Source organism: Anguilla rostrata, chromosome 2 (genome assembly GCF_018555375.3).
Source record: "Anguilla rostrata isolate EN2019 chromosome 2, ASM1855537v3, whole genome shotgun sequence".
Lineage (NCBI taxonomy): Eukaryota > Metazoa > Chordata > Actinopteri > Anguilliformes > Anguillidae > Anguilla > Anguilla rostrata.
The window spans coordinates 31,997,355-32,017,114 of NC_057934.1; the positions used below are offsets into that span (position 1 = coordinate 31,997,355).

Here is a 19,760-nt window from a genome sequence, read left to right on the forward strand (position 1 = left end):
TTCATTATTTGACAGTCTAAGAAATTCAAACCCACAGTTTTGTTCTTAACGTCTAGTCATGTCTAGGCTTGCATTCAAATTTTATTTTCCTACACAACGTTATAAATTCAGTGGTTGCTGACATTAATGAAAACATACACAAAATGAACAAATTGCAACACTTGGATAAATACATTTGTTCAGGGGTACACTAAGTGTACACGAAGTGCACTGACCGAGGGGCTGGGCATTACACAGTATGAATGCCCGAAGCAGAAGTACAGTAGTAAAACTGCCCAAGGCGAAGGGCATTCAAACTGCATAATGCTCAGTCACTCAGTCATTATCCAGCTTATGCAGCGGCTTACCAACAAAAAGCATAATTATAATCAAAGCTAGATACTGTAGCAATCTAGCTTTATGCTAGGTTATCCTGTCACTCACATCATGTGAGTAATATTAAAATTCAATTTGGTTTTAGGTCAAAATGGTCTCACAGCTAACACGGATAGCTATATGGCCAAAAGTGTGTGGACATAGGCTACATCATCTCATCCATTAATCGGCATTAATATGGAGTTGGTCCAGCCTTTAGTGCTATAACAACCTCCACTCTTCTGGGAAGATGTTGGAGCACTGATGCAGAGATTTGCTTCCATTCAGCCAGAAGAGCATTAGTGAGGTTGGGCACTGAATGGGCGATTAGGCCAGGCTCACAGTTGGCTTCCTAATTTATCCCGAAGGTGTTGGAAGGGGTTGAGGATAGGGCTCTGTGCAGGCCAATCAAGTTACTCCACCCCGTTCTTGACAAAACCATTACTATATGGACCTCGCTGTGTGCCCAGGTTCACTGTCATGCTGAAACAGGAAAGAGCCTTCCTAAAACTGTTGGGGAAGCACAGAATCATCTAGAATGTCATTGCATGCTGTAGCCTTAAGATTTTCCTTCACTAGAATTCAACAGCTTTGTCCAAACCATGAAAAACAACCCCAGACTAAGGGGTGTCCAGATACTTTTGGTCTTATAATGTATATTCAAAACAGAGGCTGAACTATAAGCGTAGTCAAGCTATAAATAGACTAGCTACTCTCTACAGTCATTCAACATTGCTTGTTTCATTGAGTCAGACCGTTGATGCACATAAATTTGGAATGGAGATTTTTTGCCAGCGCTATTTCATATATGGGTATATGGACAAATAATGCTCACCTCCCAGCCACTCAGAACTATTCAGTCAAGCCGTCATACAAATGTGTACTTGCCCATAGATTGTATACCGCAATACCTAATTATGCTGCATCTTGACCAGTCACTCCCTACCATTGAAGGGAAGATTCCCAATGAAAGCTTCTCATTTACGGTGAAACGTGTGTGAGGCAATTCAATTCTGCCACTGTCAGTCTTCAGATAGAGGCAAAGAGGCATTGCACAGGTAGCAAACCAAACCGGAGCTCGACATGAAATCACAATGATGGAGATACCCAGGCCCTATCCACTGAGCATGCCATTATGAACCAATTTCTGCTTAGAGAGAGAGAGAGATAGAGAGAGAGAGAGATGGGGGGGAGAGAGAGAGAGAGAGAGAGAACAGAGAAAGTTATTAGGGAATCTGGCAGGGCTCCAGTGGCCTGGGTCAGTGTAAGCTGCTTGGCTAACTCATCTTCTGAGGTAAAAACGTGTTCTGAATGCATGCATGCACGTTGATTAACACTTCAAACTGCAGGACATCTGCTGGCTCAGCGCGGGGGGGGGGGGCGGGGAGGGGAACGAGGGGACAGTCCAGATGAAGTCTCGCAGGGAGAGGGAACACTTCTTATTCAATTGTTTTGTTCCAAGCAGAACCGAACTGAACTCTTCCTCCCTGCTTCGCCGCTGTTATACCGCAATCTTTGTTTCCCAGACGCCACCGTGAACAGAGTCCCCCCTCCGTCTGGCTCATATCAGTTTCACAATGTTTGGCTGCCTGGCACCGCGCCAGCGAGGGAGAGACGCCTTGATTTACACTAGAACTTCAGCGATATAGACCTCGAAGTCACTAAAGTTACAAGTCAACCCAAAGGCCATGAAGCCATATGGATCAATCATGCTTTATCAAGCTCCTTTTTCATCACTACTATGACATGGGGTGCACTAAATGTGTCACACCTTTCATTGCTCAAAAAATACCAGTGTGTGTGGCAGCCAGGAGTGACACTAAGAGGTCTCGCAACAAAATCGAGCACTTTGCAGAAGGACCCAAACATAGTGCGTCAGTGAAAAGAAGATGTTTGGAAAGGGGAAAATAATTCTTAACAGTCAAATGAGATTGAAAAGCCCACTGTTCCAAAAAAAAACTTCACTTAAGGTTTAGAGCTACAATATGGGATTGGCCTATTTAAAAATATGGTTCCCTTAATATTCTCTGAAATAATGGTTCTGATCTGTGAAGCATTACTTTTCTTTAAATTGGTGTACTTTCAAAGTTCTGTACATTCTCTTTTCCCAATCTGTTAGGTCCTTCTGAAACTGAACCTTCACAAAGTCATCCAACATTTGGAGCCAGTTATTCATTGAATAGTATATCATCCTGATGTGTTTAAAACCTGCTGTTGGTTTCACGCTCTAATAGCAAAGGCCTCTCCGTTTTCACAGACTATCACCTGATACCTAGACAAATACCCGATGCTCTGCTTTCTAGCATCTTTGAAATCAACAGTCTAGGAAAATGGATATACCGTTCAGGTTTAAGTCGAAACGGGGTTTGCATTAAGCGCTCAATTCAAAATCGCCGGCTGAAAGTTGCTAAATTAAAAGAAGAAAAGAAATTCAAATTTGCATTAACCGAAGAAACCTGTTTCCCTGGAAACGGGCTAGACGTTCCGCAGCGGGGCAGATTGGTTCTAACGACAGTCTGTTCAGTTCCCCCACGCAGGACGCGAGCTTTTCGTTTAAGGCGCAGGCTGACGGAGGCGAGGCGACGCGAGGCGAGGAGGCACGGTTTCGTCAGCCTCTCCCCGTGCTTTCGTGTGCGCAGACGGTCCCGCAACACCCTGTCGTTTGGCGAGAAAAAAAGACAGATCAAGGGGCTCGTCTGAACACGAGCCGCGAAGTGCGAGAGAAGAGGCGCGTTTCTGAAGAGAGAGAGAGAGAGAGGCGCGGCGCCCGTCGCGCGGCGGTAAAGCTCGCGGTGCTGATGTCGGCGGTCCCCGGTGGGCCCGCTCTGTAATTGCCTCTGTTCAGAACCCCCCCCCCCCCCACCCCCGGCTAAATCGGCTGCCGTAGCTGCACGGCACGGCTAATGGCTGCTGGGGACCGGCTTTACTGGAGCGAGGATGATGAGAGAGAGAGAGAGAGAGAGAGAGAGAGGGGAGAGAGAGAGAGAGAAAGAGAGGAGAGAGGGAGAGAGAGAGGGAGAGAGAGGGAGGAGAGGGAGAGAGAGAGAGAGCCGCCTGTTATCCACCCGTGTCGTGCACATGCTCAGAGTGAGGCCGTTGACACGTGCGCAGTCGGGTCATCAACGCATTCGTAACCAGGTCGTACCAACGTTCACGACCGGGTCTCCGGCGGCAGCGTGCTGCATCCTGGGTGTCGTGCGTACACAGTTTTTGATGGTACAGCCAAAAATGAGAGATTTCCCACCCCCGAGTTTGTGATTGCAATCGCCCCCCCCACTGCTCCCTCTCCTCCTCGGTCCACACACACATTTCTCCAGTACACCCATGTTTGGACCCAATGCCACTACTGGATGAGGTCATGGCCTAGCTGTGAGTAATCTTGAAACCAGGTCAGCAACATATTTGTTCCAAGGCCATACACACACGACCAGGTTACATAAATAATCATGACATGGTTACACACACTCGTGACCGGGTCATATACAAACTCATGACCTGGTCATGAACCCACTTGCAACCAGGTTTTCAACATACTTGTTGCAAGATCATACACACATACATGACCTGGTGTACACATATGACAGGTTACATGCAAAATCATCCAACACTATTCCAATGCAGCAGAAGATGAGAACACCTTCCAAATGAACTTAACCTTAATGTGGTATTCAACATTCATCTTCACTGAATTTCTTTTGAAAGCATAAATACACGTAGTATAAATGCATCTTCGTGGTAAGTTCAGCTACCTGGACTTAGAATACCAGCCACAACCAAATGCTGCTCAAACAGTGCTTAGCAAAAGCCTGTAAAACCAAAGATTACAGTCAGTTTTGTGACTTGAACTATGTATCTGTCCGGATTGATTCCATTCTGTTTATTGACTATGTCTCATTGATCACAGCCTAATGCATGACAGTATGCACTGGTGCATTAATGTGAGAGCCAGTCTGGTCACATGACCTCTGTGGGGATTCATATTCATACATGCTGCAGGGGATATTGTGCAGGGCTTAATTCTATGCTATGATGAATAATACAACTACTAAGTCAACAAATCCATTGATTGATTAGGTACATGGTAAGGTTACAATTTCTAAGTCAAAAAATAACCTTGAATAAATGAAGGTCAACCAAGAGAATCTCAGCCATTATTCAAGCAAAGCTACGATTTTGAGTCATATAGTGAAAGGAAGCTTACATCAAATCCTAGTCAACCAACAACAATAATGCACTGCTGGAGGGGTATTGACTTGCTGAATTGTGACTGAATCATTGTGTATTAAATGCTAGGCACTCATGCTCTCTCTCTCTCACTCTCTCTGTCTGTCTTTGTCTCTCTCTGTGTTGAAAATTGGTGGTGTCATTTATTATGTGGATTTTCACATAGCTGAGGTACAAACAGACTGTAAAGACTATGTTTGATACCAATAGGAAAACCTTTGTTGTTCTTTTTTTGGTTTGTTTATTCATATTGTAATTTTTCCTGTTTGGTTTGGTGAGAAATTGAGAGGGTAGAATGAATAAAATGAGATCTGGAAATAATCTTGCTCTTTACCTACAGACTCACTAAAGGGTTATAAAAGAAAAAGTTGGCTTCTCTCTCTCGCTCACTCTCTCTCTCTTTCTCCATCACTCCTTGGCTGAGCTAACCTGTTCCCCTTCCTCCTTTGCTCCTACTCAGTATTCATCTGAGCCCCTCCTGCCTCTATGACCTGATTTCCATATGCGCTGGTAAGCAGAATCACTGGACCGAATCTGTGGCTCAGAGGGCTGAGTGCTGTGCGCGGAGCGGGAGTGAGAGAGAGGAGCCGGGGAACAGAGAGCGATGAGGGAAGGGAAGGGAAAATTACGGAGATAGAGGGAACGGAGCTGAAAAGAGGAAGACAGGCACAGAGACAGTGAGTGAGAGGAGAGAGGGGGAGAGAGAGAGAGGCTTATGACATTAAACTTATTCAGTGCAGAGGGTCCCCGGTGGCTGCAGTAAACCTGTGGCCCCAGGTGGCCCCTGGCCGCCTTTGATGTCACTGATCCTAATCCTCCTGGTCACGGTTCCGTCAAATCCCTCTCAGCAGCCGGGCCTCTCGGCTCCACAAGACTGCAGCTGCAGCCGCACTGCACCGTCCCACGGCACCAGTGCACATCAGCACATCCATGCATCTCCAGCAGGGACATGACCCTACACACACAACACACACAAGCACACACACACACGCACAGACACATGCATTCTCGCACATACACACGCACGCACACATGCAGACACACAACACACACACAGCATGCACACACCAGCACACACACAACACAGCACACACACTGCACATCACCACACACACACACACACACACATGCATTCTCGACACACACACACACGCATGCACACACACACACGCCACCCACACACACACACGCACGACACATGCAGACACACACACACATGCATTCTCGCACACACACATGCATGACACATGCAGACACACACACACGCATGCACGCATGCACACACACCCCCCCACACACACACACGCATACACAGGCGCACACGCACACACACGCAAGTACACATGCAGACACACGCACGCATACATGCAGACACACACACATGCACACACACCGCCCCCTACACACACACGCACGCTCACACACACACACACACAGGCACACACGCCCACACCCACCATATATATTAACTCAATAACTTTTTACTTAGTCATTTACTGTTTCTTTTCAGCATTCAGTTCTGTAATGTTCCACCTGTCCAGGAATAAGGGACCCCAGGCATACTGGAATTACAAATTTCTGTAACTATGAGCTCATTCTGTAGCCACACGGCACATTTGAGAATTGCAGACTGTGTCTGATCGACTTTACTACAAATTGTACAGCATTATCTATTTAACAAGCTGTAACACTTGGTGGCACGATTTACACTGGTTGATTTATACCACAGAATTGTAGAAACACACACAGCCATTTAAATTTCACATCAAAAATCACACTGCTCATGGGAGGCACGTTCATACTAAACATCACCGTGCGCAAGGCCTGCTGGGTAACCCGGGAACTGTGACCACTTCCCCCGCAGGGTGGCTTGGCCTTCTGACATCATCGGAGATGCACTGGCGTGCAGGAGCGAACACAGCCTGCCGTCCTGTTTTGCCTTTTGAAATGGAAATTCACTTTGGGCGCGGTGCATTTATGCCGGTAAAACACAGATCTTGCCCTCCCTTCCTGCCATCTTCAGTCTTCCCTTTTTAACCCTTTGAAGAGTAGGACTTTTTGAAATGTTGTTCTAGAACACAGTGTTCTAGCACTCCAGTGCTTTCAATTGCCAGTAGTGATTGTTACATCAGCATTAAAATGTTCAGTAAAAAGCATTCTAATAACATATTTGTGATCTCACACCTGAAACCTTTGAAGAGCAGGTTTTTTGGAATTTTTTAAATTTTTATATTTAAAGTCAGAGTTTTTAGTTCTAGAAACTTCTCATATTTAAAGCATTTCGAATATTTATATCGGTAATGATTGTTACATCAGCTTTAGAATGTTCAGTGAAGAGCATTCTAATCACGCATTTGTGATCTTACACCTTAAAGGGTTAAACCCCTCCACAACTCCCACACGCTGTCCTTTTCACACATCGCATTCTCTTTCCAAAGGATTTCATCCCCCACGCTTTTCTTTCCAGGAATTTTCGGCATCACAGGGGTAAGATGGCATATATTTCATGCAGTCCCCTCCCCCAGGGGTTGACAGGTAGCTTCTGCCTGTCTTTTGCTCATGTTAACGCACCCGTACGTCACGAAGAGGAGTCAGACATCACGCAGAATCAAAATGCTTGTTCCAAGACAACCGTACCTGATCAGTAATGATCTTGTGTGCTACCGCTGTAAAAGTTCAACGTCAGACCTGTAAGCATTAAGCGACACTGTTCATTTAGAAGACGAGGGAGACACTTGGACCTTATAATCCATCCATCCATCCATCCATCCATCCATCCATCCGTCCATCCATCCGTCCGTCCATCCATCATCTATACCCGCTTATCCCGAGCAGGGTCACTGGGGGTGCTGGAGCCTATCCTAGCATGCATTGGGCGAGAGGCAGGAATGCACCCCGGATAAGACGCCAATCTATCGCAGGACACACACACACACACCATTCACTCCCACATTCGTACCTATGGGCAATTTAGAGTCTCCAATTAGCCTACCTGCATCTCTTTGGACTGTGGGAGGAAACCGAAGAACCCGAAGGAACCTTATAATCCAGCCTTTTTGCTGTTTAAAATTTAGTGCTCATCAGTCAGGTCTTAAAAGAATTCGGCCTTTCCATAAAAAAAGTTTTACCCACAACAAGCTTACTGCAGCAGGTTTGGAAAATGCTACAGACTTCTGCACACTCTCTTTACAGTCTGCATAAATCAAGCACGGAGAGGACCCAGGATGAAATGAGATCCTTAAGATAAGTACATACACAAGTTTTCTATACTTTTGCGCGCAGGATTTCTACACGGCTTTACACAACCGCACGCACGCGCCCACAAAAAATTCCTCTTGTCGATGCCCGTCTGCCACGCGCCGCTCAACGCTCCCTCACGAGGCCTTCGTGTTTGACACCGCAGCACATGTCGAGAAAGCCCGCTTCGACATTCGCCGCCTAGAATCCCAGGAAACGTGCCATTTTGCCGTGCTGCGCGAGGCGCGATTCTGTCGCGGTTTTATCATTTCCTACCGAACGGCGGTCCTCGATCAATCCTGTCGGAGGGTCTGCGCCGATTGAGCAGCGTCCTGTGGAAGCGTGTCGATCAATCACGCGTGATTACTCCCCGAAGGGCCGTTGTTTGCAGGCACCCGGATCAATTTCGTGAGAACAGCCAGGTGGACGGGCACTTGCAGCTGTTTCATACAGCAGTTTTCGAAGATCCGTCAGTATGCTAATCCTCTAGCCCATTTTCTTATTTTTTTAACGCTCAATCCTCTATATTTCCTTTTCTCCAGATTTATAATGCCAAAGCGTATTAGCGGGCCTATAGGTGCAACATCCTGTGTTATTTCAGGAGGGCGTAGCTTACCGAGCGCATCCTCCAATCCGCAGCCTGCTTATTATTTTCACTCTTGAGCCTAAGCGGCGCATTGGCCCAGGGGACTGCCTGTCAAATAAATCAAGCAGAGGACTCTTACGCGATGAGGTAGGAAGTACCCTCCCTACTGGGTCCCTCCCTCCCTAGGTGGCACTGCAGTCATACAGGTATCCCTTTGTAGGGCTCTCAGCACTCTATGGTAAGAATTAGATTCTAGATTGACTGGATTCCATCTGACAGCCACCTTCAGACCCCCATGTTTATTAATGGGTGTCAGGGCAAAAGTGATGGCAGTGTGAAAATGATTTTGGGCTTCACTGCTGTGAGAAGCTGGAACACAGTGCACATCAAGGGGAGGTAATCCGGGAAAGTAAGGGCCCAGTCACGCCCACTACAGGGTCCAGGAAGCACAACACAGAGCAGGATGGGGGGTGGGTGGGGTAGGTCTGAGAACAATTTGACAGCAGGAGTAAAATTGTTGGGGGAAAGAACTTTGAGAGAGGAAGGAGAGAGTGTGTGAGGGAGGAAAAGTGAGTGGAACTGGGGCTGCTGTCTTTCCGGCGTGCAACAGTGAGAAGTGGGAGAGAGGGAGTAAAAAAATAATTGGGAGTTTGGACAGACTACAGGAGAAAACGGGTGAGCGTACGTCAAAAGAAAGCACCGGAACTTTCCACAGAGTGCTTTCAGAAACATTCATTAATAATGAAGCTGATTACCACAGCCAGGACTATAAGTAGGCCCGGATAATTTCTTTCTTTCCAGCACTACGGCCTGTAAAAATTAATTTTAGAATCTTTTAAAATTAATGGGAAAACACATAGCAGATTGGATTGCACAGTTTTACTGAGCAATACCATATAAAATGAATACATACCACATAAAATTCCCATATAAAATGACTACAGGTTTTAAGTCTATTCTTCAGTCTCAAAGTGGGATATAAATGTCTCCACCAGCTCGTTCTTCTGTGAACCTAAATGCTCCCCACATATTCACACATAAGCTAACATGTTACTTTCAAGGACAATTGCTTGTATTTATTACAGATATTTAGTCACTCGTGATCTGGACCTAGAAAATCTATGAATTTATTTGAGTCAGGACCAATGATTGAGGAGGGAAGATGGGACAACCAGACCTAGCGCACCTAAGTATCACGTGTACATTTTACATCTAAAATACTATTCCCTGAGTACACCTACTATCATTGAAATACGATCGCTCGGTGCATCTTCCCAAATCAGCATGTCATGTAATATATTCCTCAGGCATTTTTCTGTTATAGCCCGTGTTTAAAATGCTAAAAAGCACCTCTGATGGACAAGACAGCTTAATTTCACATGAGTTATGAGCAATGGAGGGACATGGGGGATGTGCCTCAGCAGAAACTTCATATCATTTAAATGATAAAAGTTTTCATGTAAACACAGTGGCCAAAAAAAGTGCGGATGAAAAGCCACATAATTTTAGCTTTACTTACTTCCCTAGTCTCCATCTGTTAAATCATCCAAAATGTTTTGGGCTCAGACTCAGTTCTGAAGGAACAGAGAGAGAAAGAGCAAAAAATTACGCACAAACTTTTGTTTGAACGAATAAACGAATGAATGAACTAAACTGTTAGTTTAGTTTGACTAAACTATATTGAATGTTGTTGCTCAAAAAATTTCCACAACACCAAAAGAGTACAAACGGACTCCGCATTGCCTTCCCGCTATTAACGCTACGACACGCGTTCTTTGATGTCATCGCATAAAATGAACACGCGGCGGTGTAAAAAAATAAACACTGATCCTTTAAAAAATTCCGACGCTGTCCGATGAATATTGATTCAAACTGAAAGTGCGGAGCGCCGGGCATAAATTATTCAGTCTAATCTCTCTCGGGCTCCCGGGCCCCGGCTGGTGAAAGACGAGAGTTTTCTATTCCTCAGTCCCTCCCCGGCCCCGGTGCTCTGGCACTTCCCTCCGCCGCGCTCTCTCTCTCTCTCTCTCTCTCTCTCTCTCTCGGCTCCGGGAAGACAAATATCGAGCCTCGCCGGGCCGCCCGTGCCAAGGAAACGCTCGGTTCGCGCCGGAAAGGAGGCATCGACCCCCCCGCGATTCGGAAGACATCGATCACGCTCTTTTCCCCCCCCTCCGCCCGCCTTCGTCTCGGTCGTAGGCTCCTTTTTGAGGCCTCCTCCCGGTAAATACTACCGCCCCCATCCCTCTCGATCGGGCTCTCCCTCGTGTGGCCCTCTCTCTCATTTCCTACACCCCCCCCCCCCTCCCGTACCCCCCCCCATACCTCCCATCACTCAGTGCTCACGCACCCCTCTCTTAATCTGCGGTCGAACAGGAAGCCCGCATACGTTCGCCATAAAACACAGGAAGTGGGGGGGGGGTGACAGGAAGACAGGCTGGCATTAGCAGCCCGGTAAATCAGGTAAACATTCCTCCATTAGGTCTGCCGGTATTCCCTCAACCGCGATTCCGTCCGTTCCTCTCCTCCTCCTCCTCCTCCTCCTCCTCCAGCTCTCCCCATATTCACTCCATATATTACCCTTCTCGCTCTCTCTTTCTCCCTTTTTCCCTCTTTCTCCGTCTTTCTCTCTCTCTCTCTCTCTCTCTGCCTGCTCCTCCTTGGGCTTTATTTCATTTCCAGCCGTGGGTTCATTTCTGTTGGCGGAGATCATCCGTCTTTTCCACATCAGAGCCTCGGTGACAGTGCACTATATTTCAGACCCACTTGCCCTGCGGTCTGTAAAAAGGCTGAACGCAGTACCCTCTTAAAAAACAACATCGGGGGTTTTTTTTTTCCCTCTCTCACTCTCTCTCTCTGCTCGCTATCCTCGCTATTCTCTGCATCCTCTCCAGATGACATCATCCTGCTCCTTACCTTCCTGACCCCTCTTGTGTGATTCATCTCATGACACACACTAGCGGTGTGTCTCCGTCTCCCGGCGCGCGGACGTGCTCATAGCCCAAAGCAGCTGGTTATCCGCGGAGAGAGAGAGCTGCCGGATGCCTGCGCTGGTGCTGGTGCTAGCGCCCCCCCCCGCTGAGAGCCCGTCTGACGGCTTGTGTTTCCACAGCCGAGCGCTTCAACAGGTGGCAGCGGGGGGGGGGGGGGATCTGCGCTGGCCCGTGACAGGCAGCCGGGTCAGCCACCACCGTCTGCGCCGCTGAGAGGCGGGCGGGGGAGCGGGTTCGAATCGCCCGCCGCCACCCGACAATGCCCCTATCTGCGGTCCACATGCAACCCTCTCTCTCTCTCTCTCTCTCTCTCTCTTTCTTCCTCTCTTTCTCTCCTACTTCCTCTCACTCTTTCTTCTTCTATCCCCACACGCCATTCCCATCTCTCCATCATCTCCCTTTCTGGCCTCTCCCCGCCCCGTACTCCTTACTCATTACATTACAGGCATGTAGCAGACGCTCTTATCCAGAGCGACTTACACTGTATCCATTTACACAGCTGGATATATACTGAAGCATTGGAGGTTAAGTGTCTTGCTCAAGGGTACAACGGCAGTGTCCTACCCAGGGATCGAACCTGTGACCTTTCGGTTACAAGCCCAGTTCCTTACCCACTGTGCCACACTGCCGCCCTCTCTAACAGTCATCGCAGTCTCGAGATTGGCGGACGAAGCGGCCGGTCGACTCCGCCCACCGCGCCCCAGCGGCGGCCCCTGGAGCCGTTTCCGCGGGGACCCGTTCCGCAGCGCCTCCCTAACGAGAGCCGGCAGCTCCACTCCGCTGCCCCTTCAGCCTCTCCGGTGCGAGCCCTCCATCTCCCTCCTTCTCCCTCCTTCCCTCCTTTATTCCCTCCTTCCGGTGCCAGTAAAGCTGCAGCTGCGCATGACAGGCGGGAACAGCTGTCGCGCGCACCCGGGCCCCCTGCCCGGTTTCGGGGGGGGGGGGGGTCTGCGGTCGTCACGGGCGTCACGTCAGGGTGGCTTTGGGCCTGTCTCCGCCCCCCCCACCCGCCCTCCCCTCCTGCACGGTGACATGCCACCTTTGTGGTTGTAGCACACGCTGCAGCACCACCCCATACACTCACATGCACAGGCCCCGGTCACCTGATCCTCAGTGACGGCTCGGATCGGACGATGATTTATTCAGACGGTCTCACGCGGCGCAGCTTTACAAATACATACTTAGTCCGCAGCCTCACAACTGGCAAGCGTCCGGGTCTCTGGAAACTGAACGCGGGAGGTGCAGCAAGGCCAGGAAGGGCGGGCGAATGATGATTGAGAGAGCTAGGATGCTCTCAGTGCAGACCCAAATGGACACGGAAGGAAACGGACTCAGAGAAGGAGGAGGAGAGATAGAAATAAAGAGAGAGAGAGCGATAAGGCCCTCTCTCTCTCCGGGAGACTGGCGGCCGTGGCGTTCGCGCAGAACCGAGGGCAGAACCGGGAGCAGAACCGGGGGCAGAACCGGGAGCAGAACCGGGGGCAGAAACAGGGGGCAGAACCGGGAGCAGAACCGGGAGCACTCCTCAGCTCCCGTTCCCTCGCCGCCGCTCAAATTAAATTCCAATTTGATCGCCTAACGAGGGGGGCGGCGAGGACCCGATGGGGGGGCGCGGAGATGAAACGAGACGCCGTTCGACGGAGCGGGTTAAGCCCCGCCCACGGCAGGCGGGAGGAGGGCCGCCGGAGAAAGGGCGGGAAAGAGGCTTCCCGCTCCCCCCCACCCACCGCAGCCACAGCTACTGATCCGACCCCCGTCCTCTTCCCCTCCGATGCTCGGAAATGCGAGCTAGCGCCGCCCGCCGCCGCTCCAGTCGCTCGTCTCCGACGGTTTCGGGGGGCGGGGCGGGTTCCCCGCGCACTCCAGGTCCGGCGAGGCGGGCCAGCAATTCGGCGAGCCCTCTGTCACTTTCCCGAACCGGAAGGGCTTGCGAATCACATCGTGTTCATATCTACTCAGTGGGTGGGGAAATAAATTACGTGAACAACCCTCAGTTAAACGGAAACCGCCCGCAATAAGAAAGACAGCAGCGAGAGCTGTGCACTTCATTGACTTTCCTGAACGGAGGCTAACCAGCGACCAGGCAGGGCTGACCGCCCATGTGACCGCGGAGCCTCCCCCCACAGAGAGCAGCGAGCGGAGAGCCGAGGCGCGCGCGCGAGCAGGCACAGAGCCCGGCGTGCTGCGCCAGGGAGGACTGCCGCAGCCCAGGAAAAGCACACCGAGCGCCCGCAGCGCTTAAATCACTTCAGCCGTTACGGCTCGGCGCGGAGCGAGCGGTTAGCGCGCGGCGCTGCTCCGGAAGGCTGTGTTCTCCGCGTGACGACGCCTGGCGACGGGACGGGGGACGAGGAAGCGAAGCCCGGCTAATTAGCGATCGGGAGCGAGCGGGTTTTCCCAACCTGTCTGCGTTATCCCCTTCCGGGCTAGCCGCGGTGCTCAGCGGCGGCGGCGGGCGCGCTACCGCGGCACGGGGTCCTCCGGCTGTCGCGGCGACGGAGGCGCGTTCGCGGAGAGGGGAAAGGCAGGTTTACGGCCAACCGGCTCGGGGCTGTCCGCCGAGCGCCCGTACATCTCCTCCCTGCGCCTCTCTTCCTACAGCACGTCTCCCACCCTTCGCCCTCAGTGACAGTCCTCAGCAGCATCCAACAGCGTAACGCGACAAGGACCGAACTAACAGAGCAGCCGAGACGCCGCGGCGCGGCCCAGCGCAGTTCCAAGAACCTGAGGCGGAACCCGTCCCGTCGTGACAACGTCCCCACAGGCCCTCGCCATCCCCAACTCTGCCCTGCCCCTCTCCGCGGCCCAGTACGAGGCTTCCTCCGCCTGTAAGAGGCGGCGGAGGAACGCGACGCGGGACCCCGACCCCATCCGGCGCGCAGACCGGGCCGCGACAGCGCGTAGCGTAGGCGGGAAGAGCGACAGACTGACGGGCGGACGGGTGGGGGCAGGCGCACGCACACGCCGAGAAATCGCCGGCGCGAAAACGCACGTCGAGCAGCGCTCAGAGGAACACGAGCGGCGTCCCCCAACTCGACGCTGGAGCACAGAACGCAACGCCGAGGAGCGAGAGGAACGAGAAGCAAGCGGGCGCGATCGCAGGAACGAGGAGCCGCGTGCCGTCAAAAAGGGGGGGGGGGGGAGAACAACCGAAAGAGAGAGAGACAGGGGGGAACTACGTCCTATCCCACCTGGTTCCTTCCACTGCCACCTCTCCGTCCTCTCTCCTCCCGGTCACCGTCACGTTCTCTCCATCCGTCCCTCAGCCCCTCAGCTCCGACGCTGACTGAAGAGATTCACCGAGACGCGAGAGGAGAGAGAGAGCAAGAGAGGAGGGGGGGGGGGGGCCGCGGAAGGGAGGGAGGGATTGAGACGAAGAGAGAGAGGGAGGGAGGGGAGGAAGCAGGCCAAGAGGGAGGAGAAGACAGTGTAAAAGGAACCGAAAGTGGGTAGTGTAGTACAAAGCTAGAGGCGGGGAAACGACAATGAATTGAGCCGAATTGGGAAATGAATTTCGGCGAAAAAGAAAAAAAAGGTACGGAAATGAATGGAATGTCGGAGTTAAAAGCTGAAGGAGGGAGGAGACGACGGGAGAGGACGGGGTGAGCGAAAATCGGGGCAGAAGAGAGAGAAGCGCAGAAATCTGCCAGCTCCTCACATTGTCTCTCTCCCGTCCTGTCCGGTCGAGTGTCCCAGCTTGTCTATCTCACTCCAGTCCATCCCTGCAAAACCGCTCATCGCTCTGATCAGGGTCTGCGCTGTAGCTGCTAGGCATCCGCACCTCCTCACGCTGAATGATGTAGGGAACTGGACGTGAGCACACTCCACCATGCAGTACGCACCGCCCCATATAACACAGTGACATGAGCACACTCCACCATGCAGTACGCACTGCCCCATATAACACAGTGAGGAGCACACTCCACCATGCAGTACGCACTGCCCCATATAACACAGTGAGGAGCACACTCCACCATGCAGTACGCACTGCCCCATATAACACAGTGAGGAGCACACTCCACCATGCAGTACGCACTGCCCCATATAACACAGTGAGGAGCACACTCCACCATGCAGTACGCACTGCCCCATATAACACAGTGAGGAGCACACTCCACCATGCAGTACGCACTGCCCCATATAACACAGTGACATGAGCACACTCCACCATGCAGTACGCACCACCCCATATAACACAGTGACATGAGCACACACCGTTTAGTACGCACTTCCCCATATAACACAGTGAGGAGCACACTCCACCATGCAGTACGCACTGCCTCATATAACACAGTGACATGAGCACACTCCACCATGCAGTACGCACTGCCCCATATAACACAGTGACATGAGCACACTCCACCATGCAGTACGCACTGCCCCATATAACACAGTGACATGAGCACACTCCACCATGCAGTACGCACTGCCCCATATAACACAGTGACATGAGCACACTCCACCATGCAGTACGCACTGCCCCATATAACACAGTGAGGAGCACACTCCACCATGCAGTACGCACTGCCCCATATAACACAGTGACATGAGCACACTCCACCATGCAGTACGCACTGCCCCATATAACACAGTGACATGAGCACACTCCACCATGCAGTACGCACTGCCCCATATAACACAGTGACATGAGCACACTCCACCATGCAGTACGCACTGCCCCATATAACACAGTGACATGAGCACACTCCACCTTCACCATGCAGTACGCACTGCCCCATATAACACAGTGACATGAGCACACTCCACCATGCAGTACGCACTGCCCCATATAACACAGTGAGGAGCACACTCCACCATGCAGTACGCACTGCCCCATATAACACAGAGACATGAGCACACTCCACCGTTTAGTAGGCGCTGCCCCATATACCACAGTGACATGAGCACACTCCACCATGCAGTACGCACTGCCCCATATACCACAGTGACATGAGCACACTCCACCATGCAGTACGCACTGCCCCATATAACACAGTGACATGAGCACACTCCTTCACCTTCACCATGCAGTACGCACTTCCCCATACAACGCAGCAATACGAGCGCTCCACACAACAAAGTAATAACCATATGCACGAATCAAGTGACTATCAGCCATTAGCAAACGCTGCTCGGGGATAATGAACGCGGCCCAAATGTCAGGCGAAGTGTTAAGCGCGCGGCGCGGCGCCATTGTTCCAGGCGGGCGGAGGCGAGCTCATTAGCGGCGCTAACCGAGCGCGCCGCTCGCTCGGCTGCCCGCTCGGAGCCGGCTCCCCCGTTTTTTAACAGCCCCGCGCAGGAGCAGCGCCGACCTCCGACCTCCTAATGCGCCGTAATTCTGACGGGAGCTCCGACAGCCCCGAGCACTGAAGAGCTGCGCTGGCTGAGGGGGAGTGAGGAGGGGGGGGGGGGGGGCAGTGACAATGAACATGACTGATCCCCGTGTTTTTTTTTCCAGGGAGCTCTTGTTTTTTCCTCTCTGCCTGTCACAAAGGCGGCCATTGTGGGCCCGCTGAATGGGAACCCTCACAGCGCTCACTGCCCCCTCTTTTTCGGGTCTCCTTTAATGGCTGGAAAGAGGCGGCCGCCTCCAGACCGGCGACCTCGCTGCGTCGGGCTCTCTGTCAGAGCTGTCGGGATGGCAGGGCAGACGGCGAGAGCGGTGCATTGTGGGGGGGGGGGGGGGGAGGCAGGGACGGTGCATCTGGTGCTGATGGCTGGTCTGACAAAGGGCGAGAGAGAGATTGAGAGAGAGTGTGCGTGTGTGTGTGTGTGTGAGCATGCATGCCTCTGTGTGTGTGTGTATGTGTGTGTGTGAGCATGCATGCCTCTGTGTGTGTGTGCATGTGTGTGTGTGTGTGCACGTGAGAGCATGTGCATGTACCTGTGTACATGAATACATGTGCCTATGTGCGTGCGTGTCTTTTCCGATTTGGAACAAGTGTGCATGCGCATGAGTGTAAGAGGGAGAAAATCCACGTCAATGTGTGCATGTGCGTTCCCAACAGAGGCAGGTTCACGCGTCAAGAAACCCCGAGCAGGAGCACAAATTACCGACGCTTCGCCGACACGCCGCACCTCATCCCCCTCGCTCGCCGCCAGATCGACGCCTCCCGACCGCACGGCCCTCCGCCCGAACTCCCGTTCTTTTTCGCCTCTCCCCATACGCTCCTCGTTCCCAGCTCCGCCTTCCTTCTCCTCTCCCCTCCGCCCGTCCTCGCTTCCCACCTCCGGCGCCTCCATTCCATACATCAGGCGCAGCTTAACACCTTTCACGGTTCGTCGCCGCTCCTCCTATTACGTCTGAGACGCGGTGAGCAGGGCCCCGGAGGGCTGTTTAGGCACCGTGTAATTACACACAAGCAGACTCCTGCCTTTGCCGTGAGAAACGCGCCTCGGAGCGTTAACGACGCGCAGCCTTGCGGCTGCCGAGGACTCCTCGAGGGGCAAAGGGGAGAAAACGCGCACGATTAAAACAAGAAAAGGAAACGGGCACGCCGGTCTGGGAAACAACGAACCGAAAGGCCCTTTTTTTTAAAAAAAGGGATATTTTTGGAACGAACGCCGTGTATCCGAGCCGCGCGACGCCAGGGGGCCTTCCGTTCCGTTCCGTTCTGCGGTCCGCCAGAGATTCGTAATGATTAATTAAGGGTAGCGACTAATTAAAATGTCGGGACGAGGACCGCGGGTGTGAGGGTGCGAGGGCCGCGGGTGAGAGCCGGCGGGGCGGCGCGGCGTCGCCGGGCTGAAGCTGGAGCCTCGCCTCGCGAGGACTCCGCAGTGGGGGGGGAACAGCCCACCCCCGGCAGGCACAGCACAGACGCCTGGAGGGCTGAGAGGAGCACAGCCATCAGAGAGAGCCACCCCGTGTGTGGAACTGGCAACCCCCGCTGACCAAAATCCCCCTTTTGGGAGGATCACCCTGTCGACATATGACGGTACAAAGATGTGTGGCAACGATGATCACACCAGCATGCTTTAGAGAAAGAGAAACAGGGTCCTATTCATGTTGTCTTTCAACCATGGTTACAAGAATCAATCTAACCTACTGCACGTCCCCCTTTACAAAAATGGAATATACTGAACATATGTTTAAATTAAATATATAACTAAGATATTGCTGACTTGTATATACATTATATATGGATAAATATACAAAGCAGATATTGCAATATTTTCCTGAAATCATAAATATATTTATAATTGCATAATGATATAATATTATCATAACTGGATTTTTGCAATATATTTAGTTTCCTTAAAGGCCATCATATAAACATTTGAAACCGAAGCTGTCATTTCCGAAGGAGAAATTAACCAGAAATCAGATTATAATAAATTAATGTTGCAGAAATGACAAAAGGGAAGCACGTCACAATTCATGCTGCGTTTTAAATTTGTCAGTGTTAAAAGCGATTTTATAATTGCCTCTTCAAACATGTTTCCCAAGATTTCACTTTCCACAAACATCTGCAAAACGTTAGTAAATCATTTGCATGCTTACTTAATTCTACATTTTTTACTTGCCTATAACCTAGCATAGTTATGCAGTTTACAATTCTTGAAAACACGTGTTCCACTCGAAAGAGAAGATCGGGACAGAAGGCCATTAAACGCGTATTTCTGAATATTCATTTAAGCAGCGTGATGCATTGCTGCTTAAATGTCGCATTACAACGTAAAACAAAGCCCTTCGCTTCTGCTCTCACAAAAACACGATGAAACAAACAGGCTAAAGTTAATACAGGCAAGCGCATCTCCGTTAATTCTCTTCCTTCGTACTGAGCCAGATGCAGGCACAGATCAGCTCCTTTTTTTAGGAATTAACTCTCACAAATTTACCCCAAGCTGGGAAAAGCTGCTAACATGGTGTGGCTACATCTGGTGGCTGCTGACTAGAATTCATTTTGCACTTGTGGCAAACTTTAACCATTCTTTTTTTTCCTTTTTTTCTTTTGTTATCATACTGTTTCTTATCAATATCTTACTATGTCTAGCAGGTAATCCAAAAATACTGTCCTACTGCTAATTGCCATTTATTCTGTTTATACCTGTTCTTAATGTGTGACGATAAGCCTTTCATTTTATTTCTGTCATATATTAAGTTGTCTCAACAAATGAACTTGTGCAATTGTTTCCACATCAGCCTGCGTCTGTTTCATTTGCTTGAATAACACCTGTGTGGGATATTTCCTCACAAAAAGTTAGAGGGTCCTGCCGCCCCTTATATTGGAAAGAGGTGTAGTTGAATCACTTTAACTAGGTGCCACTAGAGGCATTGAAGTTCACATATAAGAGCAGAATACAGCTACAGGATATTACTGTGCATCATTATATTAACATTACTCTTCAACGAGATTTGT

General features: G+C 50.8%; 1 protein-coding gene across 10 annotated transcripts in view; it reads right to left on the bottom strand.

Annotated features, from left to right (window-relative positions):
• Positions 1-19,760, bottom strand: part of LOC135247782 (SRC kinase signaling inhibitor 1-like) — a 150,514-nt gene that overhangs the window by 85,253 nt on the left and 45,501 nt on the right. Inside the window, exon 1 of one of the 10 annotated variants that reach the window (XM_064321608.1) lies at positions 14,586-14,694. The exons of the other annotated variants lie outside the window; for them this stretch is intronic. The gene's annotated coding sequence lies outside the window, so the exon portion shown is untranslated. Of the gene's footprint in view, positions 1-14,585; positions 14,695-19,760 lie in introns of those variants that run through there. 10 annotated transcript variants of the gene reach the window in all.